We start from the raw sequence: 19512 nt of genomic DNA, 5'->3' as shown, positions 1-19512 counted from the left end.
ACAATCTGCTCAGTTACTGGGATTTTCACGCACAACCATTTCTAGGGTTTACAAAGAACGGTGTGAAAAGGGAAAAACATCCAGTATGAGGCAGTCCTGTGGGCGAAAATGCCTCGTTGATGCTAGAGGTCAGAGGAGAATGGGCCGACTGATTCAAGCTGATAGAAGAGCAACTTTGACTGAAATAACCTCTCGTTACAACCGAGGTATGCAGCAAAGCATTTGTGAAGCCGCAACACGCACAACCTTGAGGCGGATGGGCTACAACAGCAGAAGACCCCACCGGGTACCACTCATCTCCACTACAAATAGGAAAAAGAGGCTACAATTTGCAAGAGCTCACCAAAATTGGACAGTTGAAGACTGGAAAAATGTTGCCTGGTCTGATGAGTCTCGATTTCTGATTCAGATGGTAGAGTCAGAATTTGGCGTAAACAGAATGAGAACATGGATCCATCATGCCTTGTTACCACTGTGCAGGCTGGTGGTGGCGGTGTAATGGTGTGGGGGATGTTTTCTTGGCACACTTTAGGCCCCTTAGTGCCAATTGGGCATCGTTTAAATGCCACGGCGTACCTGAGCATTGTTTCTGACCATGTCCGTCCCTTTATGGCCACCATGTACCCATCCTCTGATGGCTACTTCCAGCAGGATAATGCACCATGTCACAAAGCTCAAATCATTTCAAATTGGTTTCTTGAACACGACAATGAGTTCACTGTACTAAAATGGCCCCCACAGTCACCAGATCTCAACCCAATAGAGCATCTTTGGGATGTGGTGGAACGGGAGCTTCGTGCCCTGGATGTGCATCCCACAAATCTCCATCAACTGCAAGATGCTATCCTATCAATATGGGCCAACATTTCTAAAGAATGCTTTCAGCACCTTGTTGAATCAATGCCACGTAGAATTAAGGCAGTTCTGAAGGCGAAAGGGGGTCTAACACAGTATTAGTATGGTGTTCCTAATAATCCTTTAGGTGAGTGTATTTGTGGCGGCCTGCCACAATATCAACACCGACTCCCACACCTGGATTTTTGTTTGTTTTTTTCTTTACTAGGCCTGGCTACTTATCATAATAAGTAATCATATTTGGTTGCAGAGACCTTGTCTCATTCGCTCTCTCTCCCGGTTAGCGATCATACTAGATGCGTACCGTGCGGAGTACAGCTTGACCGTGCCTTGGCCCACCTCTTTAAGTCCTTTGTGATTGCTCTCTGCACAGAGCAATCACACTGGTCAAATGATCCAGACTGTGGGGGTTATACGTGCCCGGGCACGGTAGGGATTGGCTAGTGTGAGTACGCCCTCAGAGTACCATTAGTTTCATTTGGATTTGGATTTCTGGCCACCTTTTAGCTCTGCTTGATCTCCACCAACTCCTAAAGTCTAGGTCAAACTCAGTGATCGATCTGCGGTCGCCAGTCATTATGTGTGAACTACTCAACGTTGCATCAAAACAGCTCCCGACACATCGCCGACGTCTGCCAGATATCTAGCATGCCAAATATCAGGAGGATCACCCCATCCATCCAATGAGAGCAGGCTGCTGGCAGAGCACCGAGCAGGGTGCTACTTTTTCACTACAAAAGACTTTTTACTCACCTCTAGCTCTCTCTGTAGCTCAGACAATCCCTGCTACCTGCGTGTGCTAATCCATTATTTCACCCAGATTCTTTGTCTTTATTATTGGTATCTTTAGAATAACAAACAACAGCTGTTTCATGTATTGGTTCGCATCCTTTGCCTTTACACATTTCACGTGCGTTTTCTTGACAAAACGTGGTTTGGAGACCAGCGTCAGGTGACAGAGTCGTTGTCAGCTCCTGTAGTGTGTGACCCCCTGTCACCGATCAGTCATGTAGTGTGAACGCCACAATGACTTCAAGACTCCCTTCACAAGACAGCAAGTGCTACACAGACAGCAGTCAACGCTGATAGTTGTGTCGTATAGTCAGCATGAGCCTTATGGTAAATATCTTGGCTTATTAGCTGCTCAATGCTCCACTGTGTACATCAGCGAGTCGCTAACTTTGTCTGTCTGCAATTTGATGCTGGGTAGGTAGTGTACAGTGTGGTTATCGCAGCTTATTCACTGAAAACAGCTGCCTGCTGTGACAGGATGAGGAGTGCTCAACCAAAACGCTAAATAAGCCATAAACTGCCCAAAACAAACATCTATAAATCTGTGGAGAACTACAGGGTTGAGTGATAATTCTTAATGGATTTATCACTATGAGCGACACCTTTCACATTACACATAGCTATTTGAGTCAAAATATTGTTTATTGCAACTTTAAAGGTACTTAAAGGGACATGTAAAATAAATTGACATGGTCAAACCTAAACCATCCCTCATTTAAGCTCTCAGGTTGTCTTTGAGGATGGCTCCAGCTTGATAGAGGTGGAAGGGACCTTAAAAGCAGGTTAATCTGATAGAGTAAACCGCTGATGCGCTGCTTGCCACCACAATGACCCCTCAATCAGTGATAATCAATGCAGAGCAAACAGCTGTTTCAGGAGAAACAGACACTCTGGTTCAGTAAGTCTAAACAGAAGTCTGAATTCTGCAGAAAACAAGCTGCCATGCTGATACAGATTTTTATTCACCGCCTCAGTCACCATGAGATGCAGGAGTGGACTCGCCTTCCGGATAAACAGGAAGTGAAGGAGAAACAGTGACAAAGATATCAACAGGTTAAAAAAATCTCAAGTTATCTTTTTTTTAAATATTACAAAATTGGATGTGGAAACTTTACATGGAACTTTCCCAAGCTTTGAAATGCTTTTATATAAAAGGGTCTAAACTTTTTCATTTTAAAGAATAACCAAATCACAAAAAAAAGAACTGCCTCAGAGAGTCAAACACAAGGACACAAGCATTCTGGATTTGACTTTTCTCTGATGATTGTGTGTGATTGACGACCTTGTGGGAGCATCTCTATACATTTACACCCCCCCCCCCCACACACACACATACACATACATACACCTGACCTCCAGCAGCACCATCTCCAGAGCCTGCGCTTCCCTCCCTCCTCCTCCCAAAACCCAGAGGAAATTAGAGGCCTTGTGTCGTTGTTTTCAACGGACCTTGTTTCTTTTCTTTTCCCTTCCCTCTTTCTCCATTTCTCTCTCTCTTTCTCTCCCTCCGTCCGCCTCTGTTGGTGAATTTGATCCAGGCCCAGGATGGAGAAGCGGGGTGAGTAAATGAAATATTGATCCGCTGCTCCGTGGCCTTGCCTTCACCTTGTCCTGCGTGCTGAGTTACCGACTCTTCCGTTCTGCTTGTAATAGGAATTATTACAGGAGGCCGGGGCGAGTAATTACTTGGCATGGCGGAGAGGGCGCAGAGGAGGGGCCGCTGATATTTCCTCTAAAGAAGTTATTTACCGCACTTGCTACCTTCAACCTAGCGCTGCCCCCTCCCTCCCCTCTGACCGCCCCTCCTGCCGTAGTCATGTCTTTCTTAACCTTAATTCAATTCTGTTAACCATCATTAATCATACGAGGCGTCAAGGGAAGTTTATCAAATGCCGCCTGGACCAAGCGGCTGTGAGGCTAACTGAGAGAACACAAGGACTTTGTTTGCAGAAATGCCAGGCACTATGGCCTGTTTATGGCTGTATATATGTGTGTGTGTGTGTGTGTGTGTGTATGATATTTGTCTATATTTCCTTAACAGTACCTGTATTGCTTATCGGTGTTATTAGTATTGCTTACTACACACACTAACCATGTTTTTGTTGTCGATGCATACTGGAAAACGACAAAATGAAGTACACTTGAAAATGCATGCATGCTAATATCTCTTGATTTTTGTGTGTGGTGTTGATGGACACTTGTGCAACTTTACAAATGCAACACAACTGGAGGGGGTACTTACAGTTAGACGATAAATAGCTCATGGTGATATGTAAGCTCAGAAATAAACAAAATGTTGGAGACATTTTAGCTTACTCTACTTTCACTCAATTCTTTCATTTTACTCTAGGTTTGATCGATCAAATAACACAGCTCAGTTAATGTTTGTTACATCTTGTGTAACCTAAATGGGGCATTAGTTCAAGCACCTGCTTCACACAGCTGACTAGCCAACGTCCAATATATTCATACAGGTGTACAGAACAACCATTATAATCTGACACTTGTCACTCATCACTGTGCTGCCACAGCTGACTACCTCCTTATGTGCTGAAACATTCGGTATGGTGGGCACTAAAATCGAATGTTATTGTATGTGTTTGGGAAAGGGGGATGAGTCACTGCTCCCTTAAAGTGGAGATGGCTCTGATAAACCTTCTCCAGCATCAAACACCAAGTTACCACCAAGCTGGTGAAGAAAGTAGATATTTGTAGATATTTTTAAAATCATATTACTTTTATCAGGTTGCAGAAGAAGGACTCCAGATAAATGCTAATGTTGCTTCATGTGTGCTGGATGTGTAAATACACAAACACAAAATATTTTGTATTTATAGATTGCTTCAAGTGGCCAAAAATAATAAGTCAATGCTGCTTTAAATCTAGTGTTACATGTCAAAGAAGGCTGATCTTGGCTAACTAGTTTACCACAAGCTCATGTAATGCTTGCCAAGGTTGCCTGGTTAGTAGGTTTTCTTTCACTACCTCTGTCAGTCTGATGGCAACCGTCATCTTGCTCAATATTTTTAGGAGTTGAAAACATGGCCACTAAAACTAATTGATAATTCAAGATTTTATGTGTTCTGTTGCTCTTTTCTGCGTTGGTAATGGTGAAATTTAAGAAAACAATGCTGGTTTATTGATTAAGATTTTAAGTTTTAGACTCAATGATGTCTTGTCTAAGGTTTAATACAAACTACCCGTCCAGCTGCAAATTAGTGTCATAAGTTGGTGCTTGAACCTGCTTTGTCGGAGTTGAAGGTGAATGTCTCCACCCACCACCTCCTCACTTTCTTTTTACTTATTGCTGTATAGCCATGTCTCCTCTCCACCCAATCCGTTCCGAGTAATGAAACATACTCATCTTATGGATGAAGCATGACCTTTCCGCAAATTTCACAAAATTTTAGATTGCCAATCTTTTGTTCCTGTGTGAAGAAAGAGTCGATGTGCAGAACACCTGCAGAAGTGACCTGCTGTTGTGTTGGAGTTTGATGTATTCCTGCGTCGCTCCACGAGGAAGCGGCCGTTTGTTTGTGTGATAGATCCACAGCGGTTGCGTCCTTGCCTTAGCGGTGGCCCGTCTGGTGCTTCCAAGCTGGGTGATATCCCACTGCATCAGAGTCCCGCTGAAGGTCACCACTGATGGGACACAGGAACTAGCAGCGATCCATCCTAGGACGGGACAGGGGCTTAACAAGGCTACAGGGCTGGGGAGGGAGGAAGAAGAACAATAAGTAACCCAAAGCTATTTCTTTTGTGGAAGACAGATGGTTGTTGAAGCGTCTGCTGGCATCTTCCTCATCTGAACAAGTTGGTTTAATCAAAAACAGCCTTGAGAACTTTTATTCAACATGTCAGGAAGTGTTTTCAAGCACAACAATGCCTTTTGATAAAATGTATTTAAAAAGTAATCATTCTTCATCCTGTGGTGGCTTTTTCACTGTAATGGATTTCTGTTTGCTACAGTTAACCTTAATTTGACAGAGGAATGCATTTTAGAAAATAATAAAACTGAAACATATTTATAAACTAGGAGCTTGTTCTGCCAAAGGTCCCATGTCATTTAATTTTAGTGATTTTCATATTTTTCTGTCTCAAAATTAAAGGAATTTTCTGTAAGATGCTTTGTAAATAAATGTATTTTTGATCTAACAGAATTAACTGAATGAATTGATACACTAATTGTTTCTTTGTAGAACATTTTAGTGTGGGTAAAGGCAACACAAATTAAAATAGTTTTAAGTCACTTCGTGATCAAAAGGGTGAAATCTGGTTAGTACACATTTGATAAACAATATGATGGACAAAAAAGGAAAAGGAGGAGCCACCAACTTCAGATGTTGTGAACAAGTTAATGATTAAAAGTATGTTTAGCAAAGCAAAGGAGCTAAACTGGAAAGTTCTTCCTGTGTTAAGGGGAGTCACCTGTGTTGGGTATGTGTCCTTTAACATCTGCTGGACTATGCTTAGGATGCTGTTTGCTGTTATATGTTGGAGCAGCAGGTTGAGGGTAGCTGATGCTAACAGACTCAACAAACTGGGGTGCGTTTCCCGTACAACCACGGAACGGTACGATGCATCGTTAAACTAACAAACATCTGAAGTACGACCATTTCCCAAAACTGTCGTACCTTGTTGGTACCACCGTGGTTTGAACTAACTTGGTTTCAACCAACGTAGTTTTTACTAACATGTTTCCAGGTGTGTTTGTCTGACTTTCACAGCATGAAAGCCTACATATAGTCTATCTTTAAAATTAAGAACTGTTACAAGATATTTAGTAAAATAGGTTCAATCTCCAAGTATCTTCATGTCAACACTTTAACACTATTATGAATCCCGCAGCCAATGTTGAGGTCTTGAGAATAGCTCAGTGCTATAAGTGTCTGAGCTTATGTATGTTCTCTATTGAGACACGGGTTTGACTTCGTGAGTTCTCTATTTATCTTTGTTAAAAGGCAACAAAAACTCTCAGGGATTTATGCATTACAGTACTTTCATGGGTTGTATGCTGTCCCTTTTGACATTTATGTTTGTAATGAAGACTACAGAACATCCATGGTTCTCAGAGGCCTCGAACTGTATACATTAAGGTAATATTAAAAGTCTTGTCTTTACATTGTCCGTTTTGTCCTTTAACCTTTGTTCTGGGTGACTAATATTAAATTAAGTTATTGTGAACAGATGGATAATCTGTTAGAAAAACACCTGTTGTTCATAGATGGTCTACAGATAGGCTACTTAGTACTGAAATAATGCAACCCTACCCATGACCCGACAAATACATTTAAAAGTACTTTTACAACTGAACTTGAAAATATCTTCACCTTAAATATGTTTGTACAGCAGGATTATCTAACATCCCCTACTTACATACATTACATCCACCTCTTAACACAGCATTTTCTGCTATCTGTGACGTAGTCACCGTGAATTAAGCTTCTAACCACAGGTCAGGAGCTGTAGTTCGAACTATGCAACTTAACTACAGTTGGTGCAAACGTTCGTTGAAACTATGGTTTCAGGGAACACCTGCGTCGCTTAACGACGTTTCGTACCATGTAAGTTACCAACTTAGTTACCTCCAAAGTTTGAACTAGGGTTTTGGGAAACAGTTGCATCGCAACTGCATAGTTCCAACCAAGGAAGTTGCTACCGCAGTTAGCAACCATGCTTTTGGGAAACACACCCGAGGGCCAGTGACAAATTTCTGTCTCCTTGACTTCTCCATCCTTGATCCTTGAGCGTGTGACCCGGAGATCTCAGCGTGCTTGAAGGACATCTCCATTCTTAAAATGCACAACGAGGATCGTAGATCAAGGATTGAGGATCGAGGTGGAAATTTGGGAAATGAGAAAGGCCCATTCTCCCACCAACTCCATGACGTGGTGCTCAAACACAGGAGCACGTTCAGTGCAAGACTCATTCCCCCAAAATGCACCACAGAAAGTCATTCCTACCTGTGGCCACTGAAACTCTTTAACTCCTCCCTCATAGTGTCAGACACTCGGACTCTTTAAACTGGACCTTATAGTGCAATACTTCACATTCTGTATAATATTCTCTGGTTTAATATTCAATATGCAATATTCTCTGCTTCATTACTCTGGGTTACTCTGTCCTAATACTGCAGTTTTCAAGGATTTTAAATCCTCATTACGAGTATGTTAATAATGTAAATATTGTACATACCTACAATCCTTTACATTTTTTCCTTATATTTTCGCTTTATATTTTTTATATTACTTTACTTACCAACTTTCTATTATTATTTCGATTACTTTGTTCTTTGATGTGCAGTGTGAGCAACTGTGACTCCAGAGTTTCCCATTGGGGATCAATAAAATATTTGAAATCTACTAAGAGTACAGTAAAGAGCCAAGAGGAGGATGCAGAGGCAGAGCAGGTGAATTAGAAAATAGTCTTTGTTCAGATTGAGTGCGGTTAGAGGGTAAGTACATGTAGGGAGTGGCTGATTATTAAATTAAGGGGAATGAGGGTCAGGTGTGAAGGCAGGTACTGATGAGGTAACTAAGGAACACTGGGAAGAGCTTAGGGCAACTGCTCAGCTCAGCAGGAGAGGAATCGAAGGATCTTGAATGACAGTGAATGAACTAGCAGGCATGGAAAATGGGAGGAAAAGTGCAACAATAACCTAAGATGGACCGGACACTACACAGAACATACTAATACTCTATACAGTATGCAGGATTCGTTCGGATTATACTTAAATGCTGATTATTTTTTTGACCCTTGGTGGCAGCAGAACAAGCTGAAACCCCAATATTATAATGAGTACATTATCATCTTATGAAGTTATATGGTGACTTGTTGACAGTTGACTGTTTAAACACCTGGCAGACACAGAACAACATCATCATTTAATATTTTAAGTGTTCAGATGAATAAAGTCCAATATTTCCTCTCCCTTTAGCTCTGTTTTGGTCCACACCAACTCCTGAGGAAAGTTGAATTTTTTTTTCTGAATACATTTTGTTATCAATATGTTGGCAGGTTGATACATGTGTTTTCTATTCTTATTTATTATCATTTATCATCATATAAATTGTTTTGACAACTGTAAAAGATCCTGTATCACTACATAATAACCATATTTGAGTGGTACTAGACAAAAACATTTGTCAGTGTCATGTGTTGCAGTGAATATAAGTAATACTTTTTAATGCCATGTTTGATCATAATATTTATACTGCAGGTGAGAACCCAACCAAATCTGCAGTATGAACGTGAAAACACAGAAAAAATGTTTCAATACCCCTGAATTTTTTTTATCGAGGGTGTGTATGCTGTACAGATTGAGGCAAATTTTTAATTTGTGATATTGGACTATATAGATAAAATTGACTTGACCTGACTTGACCACAGTCTAAAGTTTTGATCACATGTGCAAAATTGCTTCTCTATACATCTTGGCATCAAAAGTCTTGAACAAAGCCTTTATGCAGTACGCGGATGCCTCAGGATCCCGATGGAGCCTTTCCTGACCGGCCCTTTCTAACAAGATCAGACCAAGCCCTCATAGATTCTATTACCCAACCACTCTATTACATTACATCTCCATTTACGAACCTTAAGCAGCTCCGTGCGTGGCTGGGGCTTCGACCTTGTCAAAGAGGAGAAACTCTGACCAGAGTAAGAGAGTGAGAGAGATAAAAAACGGAATTAAAAAACCTCAGAGACAGGCTGAACTGTTGGAAGAGCGTTTGAGAAGATGGAGAGAGCTGGAGGACATGGGAGAGGAGGGGAATAAAAGGGAAAATAGAAAATCGATAAGCCAGGGGAGCAGGAGGATGAAGATTGAAGGATGATGTGGAAGGGATTTGGGAGCTGAGGAGGAGGTGGCGTTTGAGAGATTGCGGAGTAGCTTAAGGCACCGACGGTGATGGCCATCGCAGTATCGATAGAGGTGATGTGAGACGGCGGGACAGGACAGCATCTCCCAGAGGTGACCAGCTCTTCTTCTGAGCCATTTTGGAGTCACGACTTTCAGACCAAGTCATCTTCTGTTATTGAGACCTGTCCACTTTTCTCCCTCCTCTGATCTGAAAACACGTCTCAGGAACTTGCAATTGTGACACTCCGTCTGCCTCATTGTCCACGAGAAAGAGGAGGACAATCACTTTGTCAGTGATTCATTTTTTCAAGGTGATAGTCTGCTACAAAGAAAACAAATTGTCACTCAGTCCAGTCCAGTGTCCTTGGCAATTCTCTACAGACCAGATAAAAAACCATTTGTTCATCAGGAAAAAAGCCATGACTGATTCATTTTATTTACCTGCTTGTTCCTATTCAGAGTTAGAAGAATGCTGAAGAGGTCCAATCATTCAATGGAATGCGGTGGAAAGCAAGAAAACAGTCTGTTTTACTCCAATTCAGGAAGTCACAGGATAAAATACAGGCGAAGAAACACATCAGCAAAGCGCAATATTTAACCAGAGCTACACTCCTCCTTTTTTTTTTGGTGTTTGTATGGTTCTAGAGAATGCAATGTCAGTCAGACCACCGCTTTTGGATAGATAGTCGTGAAATTTTGAAAAGAAAGAAAAATATGAAAAGTCAAAGACGATGTTCATTTGATTCTGCGGTTAAAAGTAGTTTAAGATTTGTTATTTTATTTTTCTATAAAACATATACATTTAATTTTTATGATGCAGCAGAAGCCATTGATCGGGGTGGTAGCCCATTGGCTTAATGTTGCCTTGGATGTAGGCAGACTATGAGCAGTTAAGCACTACAGAGCCCAAGTGTGTTTGGATTCTGACGAGAAGAAGAAATCATCCTCCACACAGGAGGAGTGTTTAAAGGATAGTTTGAGATTTTTGAGGTGGGGCTGTATCAGGTACTTATCCATAGTCAGTGTATTACCTGCAACTTAGCTGCACACTGTATGAAGGAAATATATGTCTGACGGCAAAGGACAAGCAAACACTTGAACTGATTTGGGTTTTTTTCAGTGGGCCTTCTTTTAGTTTCCGTGCCTGGACAGCTCTCTGCTTCTCCAAACAGGACTGACCTCCATCTACTGCCTGTAATACACTGACTATGAATAAGTACCTCATACAGCCCCACTTCAAAAAACCCCGAGCTTTCCCTTTAAGATCAGGAATCGAACCATTGAGGCGCCACCTAAACAGCCCCCGACGGGAGAATTTCAAAGCCAAATAATCTACTTCCACTCCATCCAATTTGAGGCAAAATAAGTCATACGGACCCCTTTGGATAAAGAACAGCGGGGAGACTTATAAATTATTCTTCATTTGTCAGAATGAGCAATTGTAAATCGGAGGCATCCATTGGTGATGGTGATGCATTTCCCCTCCCTTGGTCCACACAGTGATTATAACTCTCATTTGGTTCTCATATTACATCGCTGGAAGGCTTGCCAGTGCTCAGGGCATGCTTTACTTACAAACTAATGTACCCACCCAGCCCAGATACACTATCAACATGCCCTAATGTTGCCTGCTGCTCCATAATATGGCCATTATTTGCCAGCATTCTGATGTTCTCTCATCATGTTTGGTAACTAAGGAATGTGCAGGCAAATAAACACTCACATATGCAGACACACAAACTCTATTTCTCCATACTCTCCTCCTGTCTGCCTCTCTGTCTGACCCATCTCTCTCCTCATTCCTCTTAGCCTCTCTATTTCTGAGGAAGACCTAATGAATATTTCCCTTTGAGTGGGAGAGTGTAAAACATTCGCAAGCCTGGTTCTCCTTTCCCTTCGTGTGCTTCCTTGGAGGTGAAAATGTGAGATGCATGAAAAGGCTGTGAGACAGAAGATCACATACAGTATTTTGGCATTCGCACTACCTCCTCTCCTCTCACCAAATCCTCCTCAGCCCTCTGATCATCTCCAACAACATGGCAAACGCTGATGGCAGAGAGACAGCAGCATCACTGTTGCTGCAAGAACCTCTTTGCCACCCAAACTGAAATGCTGATTACTGCAGATACCTTAAGAAATGAAATAGATCCCTAATGTAGAAAAAATGAGAATGTAACCATGTCACAAAATAAGAATGTGAAGGAGACACAGCTGTTGTTGTTTGATGATGCAAACGTGCAGTGGAAAGAAAAGAAGTAGAATTTATCTTGCTGGGCAGTGACATTTACTTTCAGCAGTAGCAACAAATTTGAGACTTCAGGGAATACAGGGCTTGGTATCGAACAACCAATCAAGTCTTTTGGTACCGACTGACATGTATCGATAACACTAATGCCGTGTTTCCACTGCATGGTACGGCTCAACTTGGCTGTACTCACATCTACATCCATTTTTCTACTTTGTTTTTCCCTGCAGATAGAATACCCTCGACGTAGTGAAACTACCATCATCTTCAACACAACAATGCAATAAATCCCTTCACTAACAACACACAGGAGTTTGACTTACTTGGTGCTGCAGACTTTATTCACTGACACTGTAACAGACACTGTAAATTTACTGCCAAAATCCCAAACTTCAGTGCTCACCTTTCCATTGCTCCGATCGCATTCACCATCACTCTCTGCCACTTGCTCTCTCTCGCTCAACCACTCACACCCACTTCGAACACAAAAAAGGAGCTATGCTACTCCTTGAAGGGATGGTGTTCTTAATAGGTCTGTACTTTGTCAATTGACCATGGGTCACGTGGTTTGGTGGGCTTCCATTTTTTTTAAATCTGGGGTCAAGCGACTGAAATATTTTGGTTTTAGTGGACTCCATCTTATTAGCTGCTGTGTTGTTGCTGTGTTTAAGGTTCAGAATCAAAAAGCAAGAGACTTGGGAGCCTGCATGTAGTCACAGCCAATGGATTTCTCTGAAAATCCTACCTGAGAGTCCTTCACATAGGATTAGGCATACTGGTGATCAGAGGTAACAGAAAAACCCGGCAAGTGGATTGTTTTTATGTGAGATTACAACCCCATCACACACAGGCAAAAAAGGGGATTCACTTCATTAAAAAAAATTACATATAGCCCCTTTAAAGCATGAAGCTAACTGCTAAACTGCTTGTTCATATATGCAGATTTGATGGACTTCAGAGTTAGGGGTGATGAGAGAAACTATTCTATTAGTCTAAATGATAGTCTATTTAGTGATGATATTTGACCTCCCAGGGATGTCCTTGTCTCTGCTTGGCTGCTGAGGATATTCATTTGCATGTTTTCTGTTGCAGGTGTCCGTAGGTGTGGTTACATCATCAAGTATTGGAGCCACCTGGGCGCCCGGTGTTTTACTTCCCTCCAAGCTTGTTAGATTACATCTCACTCACCATTTCACCCATGCACACAGACCGACGCCACTTATTCAGTAATTACCACACCGTATTATTTGATTGATTAATTATGTGTGGTTATTTAAGTGTTCTTGCTTTATTGTAAATAAAAGTAATGATGCCTTTGCTGCAGCTTGGAGTCGCATTCTGGTCATTCATGTCAGGGTTTTGAGCTGACTCGTGACATATACACACACAAAATGCTCATATTTCATAAGAAGACAGCAAACATAAACACCAACATGGTGTATGTGTAGCAGCAGCTATACGGTCATATCAATGTCTCTCTCTGAGTAAAGTACGTTTAAACATTATTAAATGAATATTCTACGAAACCTAAAAAAAAATAAGGCAAGTTGTCATATATATTTCATTATCTAGATCTATAACCAAATCACACATTTTATTGTGCTACTGGCCTATAGGTTTCTCTGTACAGTGGCAGAAATTTCAGTTACCTTACATACTCTACTGTCGCTGGCTGGATTGAACTCTCTGACCTGATGTCTTTGGTTACTTTGATTCAGTGAGACACATTAAACGCCCTAAAACACATTTTTGTGGACACGTGTGATAGACCTGACCTGCTTTGCCTTGCCTTAACTGGGGTTGAAAATTAGGTAGTTTCCGTATTATAGACTAAAACGTATTAATGATAAACAACGGATAAAACTCTTTCCTACCACAAATACTAGTGCACTACGAATATAAATCCCAGTAATAAAAGGAGAAAACCCTCAACCATCTGCTAAATCCTTAACTGATGGTTTTATTTTGTCTGATTTTAGGCAATGCTGCAGCCCCCTCAGCACCCCTACTCCCCACGTCCATGCATGTATGTTTTTCTATAGTAAAAATTAACAACATTTCAATGACTTCAATGATTATTTATAATACTAGTACATTAGCCGATGCTAGCCGATAAAATGTGTTAGCAACAGTCATTAAGTTCAACAAAATCCCTGACTGTTGTTTACAAATGAGAAGCCTGCTTTTGTTGTGTCGAAGGCTAAAACATAAACTCAGTTCATGATAGCTTGTGCTCAGGGTCACAAGTTGTGCTGTGCAGGAGGGGTAAAGATACAGAAAATCAATGAAAGGAGCATGTACATGAGTTTTCATTCAATGAGTTACGTGTAAAAGGTGTGTCACCTATTTCAGATATCATTTTGTTCAGAATGTACAGATTTACATGATTTAACATCGTGAAGTTGGCTTTTATTCGGATTGTGAGTTTAATAATAGCTCCATGTAAACTCTGCTTGTGTTACTCTTTAACCGGCTCGCTGGTTTTCCAGGGTTGCTGCTCAATGCAGCAGGCCTCCCCGTGGCCACGCCTGGTGTATCAGCTCTGATCAAAGGGGCTCCGGCGGGAAGATTACCCAAAGCGGGAGCATTGCAGCCTGAGTTTCCGCCGGGCACAGATGGCACACAGCGAGGCTGGGGGCCCGGAGCAGGAGCTGGTGAGGAAAATCAGAGAGATGCGGGCACGATGCTGGGGACGTCTGGGGAGAAGAGCCCCCTGGCCACTGACAGTCCATCCAAATGGAGGCAATCTTACAGCCCCTCAAGGGAATGGCTTGCAAATGTACCCATTCCCTCCTTCCTACTAGCGTGCCTCGATCTCCTCCATCTGATGTATGAATGAAGCCGAGAAGGGGAGGGGGTAAGATGAGAGACGGGGGAGGAGAAAGGATAATGTGGTGGAGGAGAGGCAGGCAATTTCTGTGTGTCCTTTGAAGCTTGTCTTATGGCTTTTCTCTGTCAGGTCTCTCTCCAGGGACACTCATGGAATCTGGCTCTGGAAGGCATCCACACTCTCAGAATCCGAGGCCAAGTTCAAGAATCCAGCCTGGAAAGTCTCTGTACACAGAAAAGAGCTCGCAACATAACCTGTGACCATCAGACAGTGACATGTGACTGAGACACAACAACATGCATATACACAATCCAGTGTATGGCTTAAGTACTTATATTTGAGGATAGTATGCCACCTTAACTATACAGGACAAAACAGCATACAAAGGAAAGGGAGAGGTTGCTAAGTTTTTTCCATAAAATGATAATATTTAATTCACCTGATTTGCTGTGGAAATTTTGTAGGTGGGGAATTCACCAAACACTAAGTTTCACGCCAACACCCATGGGAGCAGCCAACACAAGTAATTACACATATCACTGGGTCGGGCAGAACAACACCTCATGATGAAATGATGAAACACTTAGTTTGTAACTGCCTTCCAGAACTAAACACATAACAGCGCTTTCTGATCTTACATCCCTGCGAGCACAAAACATTGTTGCAGTCAGTGGCTTCATAAACCGTCACGAGTCACTGTTGCAAAAATGAAACAGTTTTTTGAAGGTTTGGTCAGGTTTAGGCACAAAAACAACCTCTGAGTACTTTGTGGCTCCATAAAACTTTCACACTAATTCCTCCTTTGCTCCCGATTGACAAACTCTGCTAGGGCTGGGGGCTTTGTCAATTGGACGTAAACACAGCGTTTGATGCTGTTGTGAGCGTCTCCCTTTACCTGTTGTTCTTGGTTCTGGTGGTGATCATGAATACAGCAGGTCGGTTGAACAAGAAGCAGATCAACAAAGCTGGGTGATGGGTGTTTTTCACTGTATTCACACTGTATTCTGACTAAACAGTAAATCAAGAAATCTATTAACTGAAGGAAGTTTTAAGAAACTTGTTGCCAGACCTATAAAAGATGCAGTTGTACAGTAAAGACAAGATTCACCATCTCTTAAATCTTTATAATGTATCTTGAGCAACATGATACCAGAATAAACAGGAATGTTAGCCAAAAAACTGCATGGAGATACGTCCCGGTGTTTCAAAACAGTTTTTCCTCTAAGCAGACCTGCATGTGTTTGTGCCTGAGTCTTTTCTGCAGAGGTCTCCAGTCAAAAGCCTATCTTTAGCCTGCTGTGTGATAGTGGCAGAGCTCTGTAGGCCTTGTTTAGTCCCCCAGTGCAGAACTAATGTGCTTCAGATCAATAGTAGCTCAGAGGCAGGACTGAGATGAAGTCTGCACAACAGCAACAAAAAAAACATGGCCACTGTGCTCTCATTATGCCACCCCTTTTCTCTCTCACCAACAGAGACAAATGTTTAATCCCAGTATTAAAATGTTTTTAAAGCTTAAAACAAAAGCGCCGTTGTGCTGCTGCACAAAGAAAAACAACACTGTGAGTAGGTGCACGTTTTATTTGCTCTGATGGTTTTCAGCGTGACATATTTTCTCTTAAATGTCCACATTGATTGTCTTTTCTTCTTTTTCTTCTTTCAATTTCTATGAGGCAATTCATGTATTCCATTCTTCAAGCTTGGTCAGGACTAAATAGCCTTATCTGCGCCTGCCTCGTGCCTTGTGTGCGGCGTGTCAGAGACGATTGTTTTCGGAGGACATCACAGGCAGATAGACAGATACTGCCATATGCCAACTCCTTGTCAATTCTCAGAGCGACAGCATGTGCGTTCACTCTGTGTTATCAGGCGGGAGATTGATTTCTGTGTCCATCTTGTTTGCCCTTCCCTTTGTGTTTCAAAGCTCAATTTAGAGAGGCCTATGATGTATTGACACGCGCACCGTGAATTACCCTGCTAAAAGATGCAAGCACACAAAACATCTCACAGAAACGGATAGGTTCTGTCCTTCCATTTGTGACGGCGGGTTGTTGCCGTTCAGGGCACGTCCTCATTGTGAGGGAGCGTGTGATGTCTCGCAGAGATGAGGCTAATGTTTGGCAGCCAAATGTCTGACTGCGGCAGCACTAACTAGATCAAGCCGCTCTAAAATAGGGTGTCACTGGTGACTAATATGAAGAAACTATTTGCCTTGTGGTGGAGCTTTTTTCTCGCCTTGCAAACGCATTCATCACTGAGCAACACAATAAGCGAACAAACACCATCGCTCTCTAGGGCAGAAACCTGCCATTCCCCTACACACACACACACAAACACACTCTCTCTCTCTCTCTTTATTCACTCTCACTCCATAAACCTGGGTCGCACATCCAATTAAGAAACTTGCTTAATTAAAAAAGAGACAATAAGCCTTTAATGGTGACAAAAAATAATGACTAGTTAATAAGGAACCCAATAATGACCAAATGAAATACTTACTGTATGCTTATACCGCATGCCGGCCTACTTGACACAATTCGACTGCTGTCCTCCTCAGCTGCAGTCGGACCTGCAAAAACCTCAGCCAGCTGCCATTGTTGTTTGGTCGGGAGGACAAATGAGATAGTTAGTGGTTGTAATAGATGTGGCTGTAAAAGCTACTATGGCCATATTAGCTCTATTGCTCCCTTACCCATCAAGAGACAAGCAGAATATCATCCACTAAAGGCCTTGAGGAGAGGAGGCACGTCTCCAGCATACGGAGAAGCAACCAGCTAAATGTCTGTGAGCCACTGTCATTTATCTCCCCATAATGTTTCACGACTATTATTATGCTCATTTGTTCACTGTGATGTACAGAGTTTAGAGTTCAGTGGTGTCAGATGGTTGTGATATTGTCAAGTGTTAAGTTTTTTATGCTAATTGTCAAACATTTGACCCTGTTGCCCTAAAGCTGGGAACAAACAGAAGACATTTAAAATCCTGTTAAAAAGACTCACGTGTTTAATGACTTTAAAGTCATCTACATTCATATTTCAGCCTCTAACAGCCTGTAACTAAATGATCACATACATATTTATAGTTCTAAAAAGTAACATGAGGAGAATTCTGATTCTGCAAAAATTGACAATAACCTGTAACCTAAAGCATGTGTAAACATATTTATGTGTTCAACATCGTCCACCCTTTTTTGCTTGCTGTATTTTTTCTAATATCTAGAGTGCTTCATCAATCTTTTCATGATTGATGATTTCTTTAACAGCCATAGATCGCTAGATTTTTTAGTTTTGCTGTGAAAGGTAAGATGATTTGGGATTTCCCATTTTTATTGATGAGTGTGCAAGGGGAAAACTTGGCCCAGACTCTGAAGGTTAGCAGAAGATTGTGGTCATGGTTAAATTATATAAATGAGCCAGGATGTGAACCTGCATCAAAAGCTTTGAACCCCAATAGATCAACCTCCACATGTAAAACAAGATGTGGACATTAATGACAGAACAGGTAAGATAAAAGCAAAAGTTTTCTTGGTCCAAAAACAAGGGAGAGGTCATCGGCAGGCAAAGAGAATCCAAAAGGGCATCAGCAAGTGTGGATAAATTAAAAAAGGCAATTATAGCGCTACAGCTGGGAAGGCACAGTAGATTATTTGGCAAACAAAGCTGTTGCTAACCGGTGTGCATTCAGACCAAACGCGAATTTAATCCTTAACTAACACTTTCCTCGCGAGGGTTTTATCACTGGACAACTGCCAAGTGTACACACACAACGCAATAACGCGAATAAACACAACTCAAAATTACTACAGCTGTATGAACCAAAGTGAACATTTTGCTGTGATTTAATTGCAATAAACAGATCAAACCGAACTAACTAATAACTACAATATGATGCTAATTTTTTAAACGTATGAATTCATGCTTTGGCAGGTCTGTCAGCAAGTCAGCAGGACAACACCTTCTAAAATGTTTTCTGAATGGATTTTGGAGCGATCGGGACTATGCTATGCTAACTTGTTCGCAGTAAAGTACAACGATAGCTGGAGTAAAGTTACAGAGACATATTTTCTGAACTAACCTAGTACTTCAACTTCCTCGCTTCCAGTTTTGTCCGTTTTTTACATAAATGTGAAGTAGTAGTCCAACAAAGCTCTGGTTGTCAACAGATGCTAACAACAACATTGAAACCTGCTGCGAAGCTCCAGTGAAGATAAATCAACTTTGTAATCCCAAAAAAAGTAAAGTGTTTAAAGTACTAAAGTAAAAAGCAAATTTAATGAAAGCAGTTTACTCTGAGCTCCTGCGTGAGTAAACGGCATAGTTTTCAACTCACACGAAGGCCTTCACGTCGCCGGCAGGAAATTGCGGCTCTGTGCCCCTGTGCATTGACTTTGTAGGTAAACGCACCGCCCCCAATGCTTACTTCGCTTTTGGTCTGAAAGCACTATAAGCCGCATGGGTTGCTGAAGTTAGCTATTGCACAGGTGTGCCTCAGGCTGGCCACAATAAAAGGCCACTCGAAAATGTTTAGTTTCACTGTATTGTGGGGTCCGGGGGGGTCCAGAAACCAGTCAGTATCTGGTGTGACCACCATTTGCCTCACGAAGTGCAACACATCTCCTTCGCATAGAGTTGATCAGGTTGTGGAATGTTGGCCGACTCCTTTTCAATGGCTGTGCGAAGTTGCAGTCAGGTCGAGACCCCCGATGAGGATGACGAGCATGCAGATGAGCTTCCCTTAGACGGGTCCTGACAGTTTGTGCAGAAATTCTTTGGTTATGCAAACTGATTGTGGTAGCAGCTGTCTGGGTGGCTGGTCTCAGACGATCCTGGAAGATGCTGGATGTGGAGGTCCTGGGTTGGTGGTTGTGAGGCCGGTTGGATGTACTGCCAAATTCTCAGATATGCCTTTGGAGACGGCTTATGGTTGAGAAATGAA

The 19512-nt window shown here is 41.9% G+C and overlaps 2 long non-coding RNA genes across 2 annotated transcripts in view; both read right to left on the bottom strand.

Moving 5' to 3' along the window:
* Nucleotides 1-4718: 4718 nt before the first annotated feature.
* Nucleotides 4719-9823, bottom strand: LOC123958437. The gene is made up of 2 exons (XR_006822061.1): nt 9241-9823; nt 4719-5357 (listed from the first exon to the last, which is right to left on the bottom strand). It is a non-coding gene; the product is annotated as an uncharacterized LOC123958437 (long non-coding RNA).
* A 3990-nt stretch (nt 9824-13813) lies between these two features.
* LOC123959301 overlaps nt 13814-19512 on the bottom strand; it is a 12335-nt gene continuing 6636 nt past the window's right edge. Inside the window, exons 2-3 of the long non-coding RNA XR_006822262.1 lie at nt 17077-17165; nt 13814-14804 (exon numbers count right to left, since the gene is read on the bottom strand). This is a non-coding gene — a long non-coding RNA (uncharacterized LOC123959301). The remainder of the gene's footprint in view (nt 14805-17076; nt 17166-19512) is intronic.

The sequence above is a fragment of the Micropterus dolomieu genome, linkage group LG20 (genome assembly GCF_021292245.1).
Source record: "Micropterus dolomieu isolate WLL.071019.BEF.003 ecotype Adirondacks linkage group LG20, ASM2129224v1, whole genome shotgun sequence".
NCBI classification, from domain to species: domain Eukaryota; kingdom Metazoa; phylum Chordata; class Actinopteri; order Centrarchiformes; family Centrarchidae; genus Micropterus; species Micropterus dolomieu.
The sequence above is the reverse complement of the archived record's forward strand: the minus strand, read 5'-3'. Positions and strand labels throughout refer to the sequence as shown.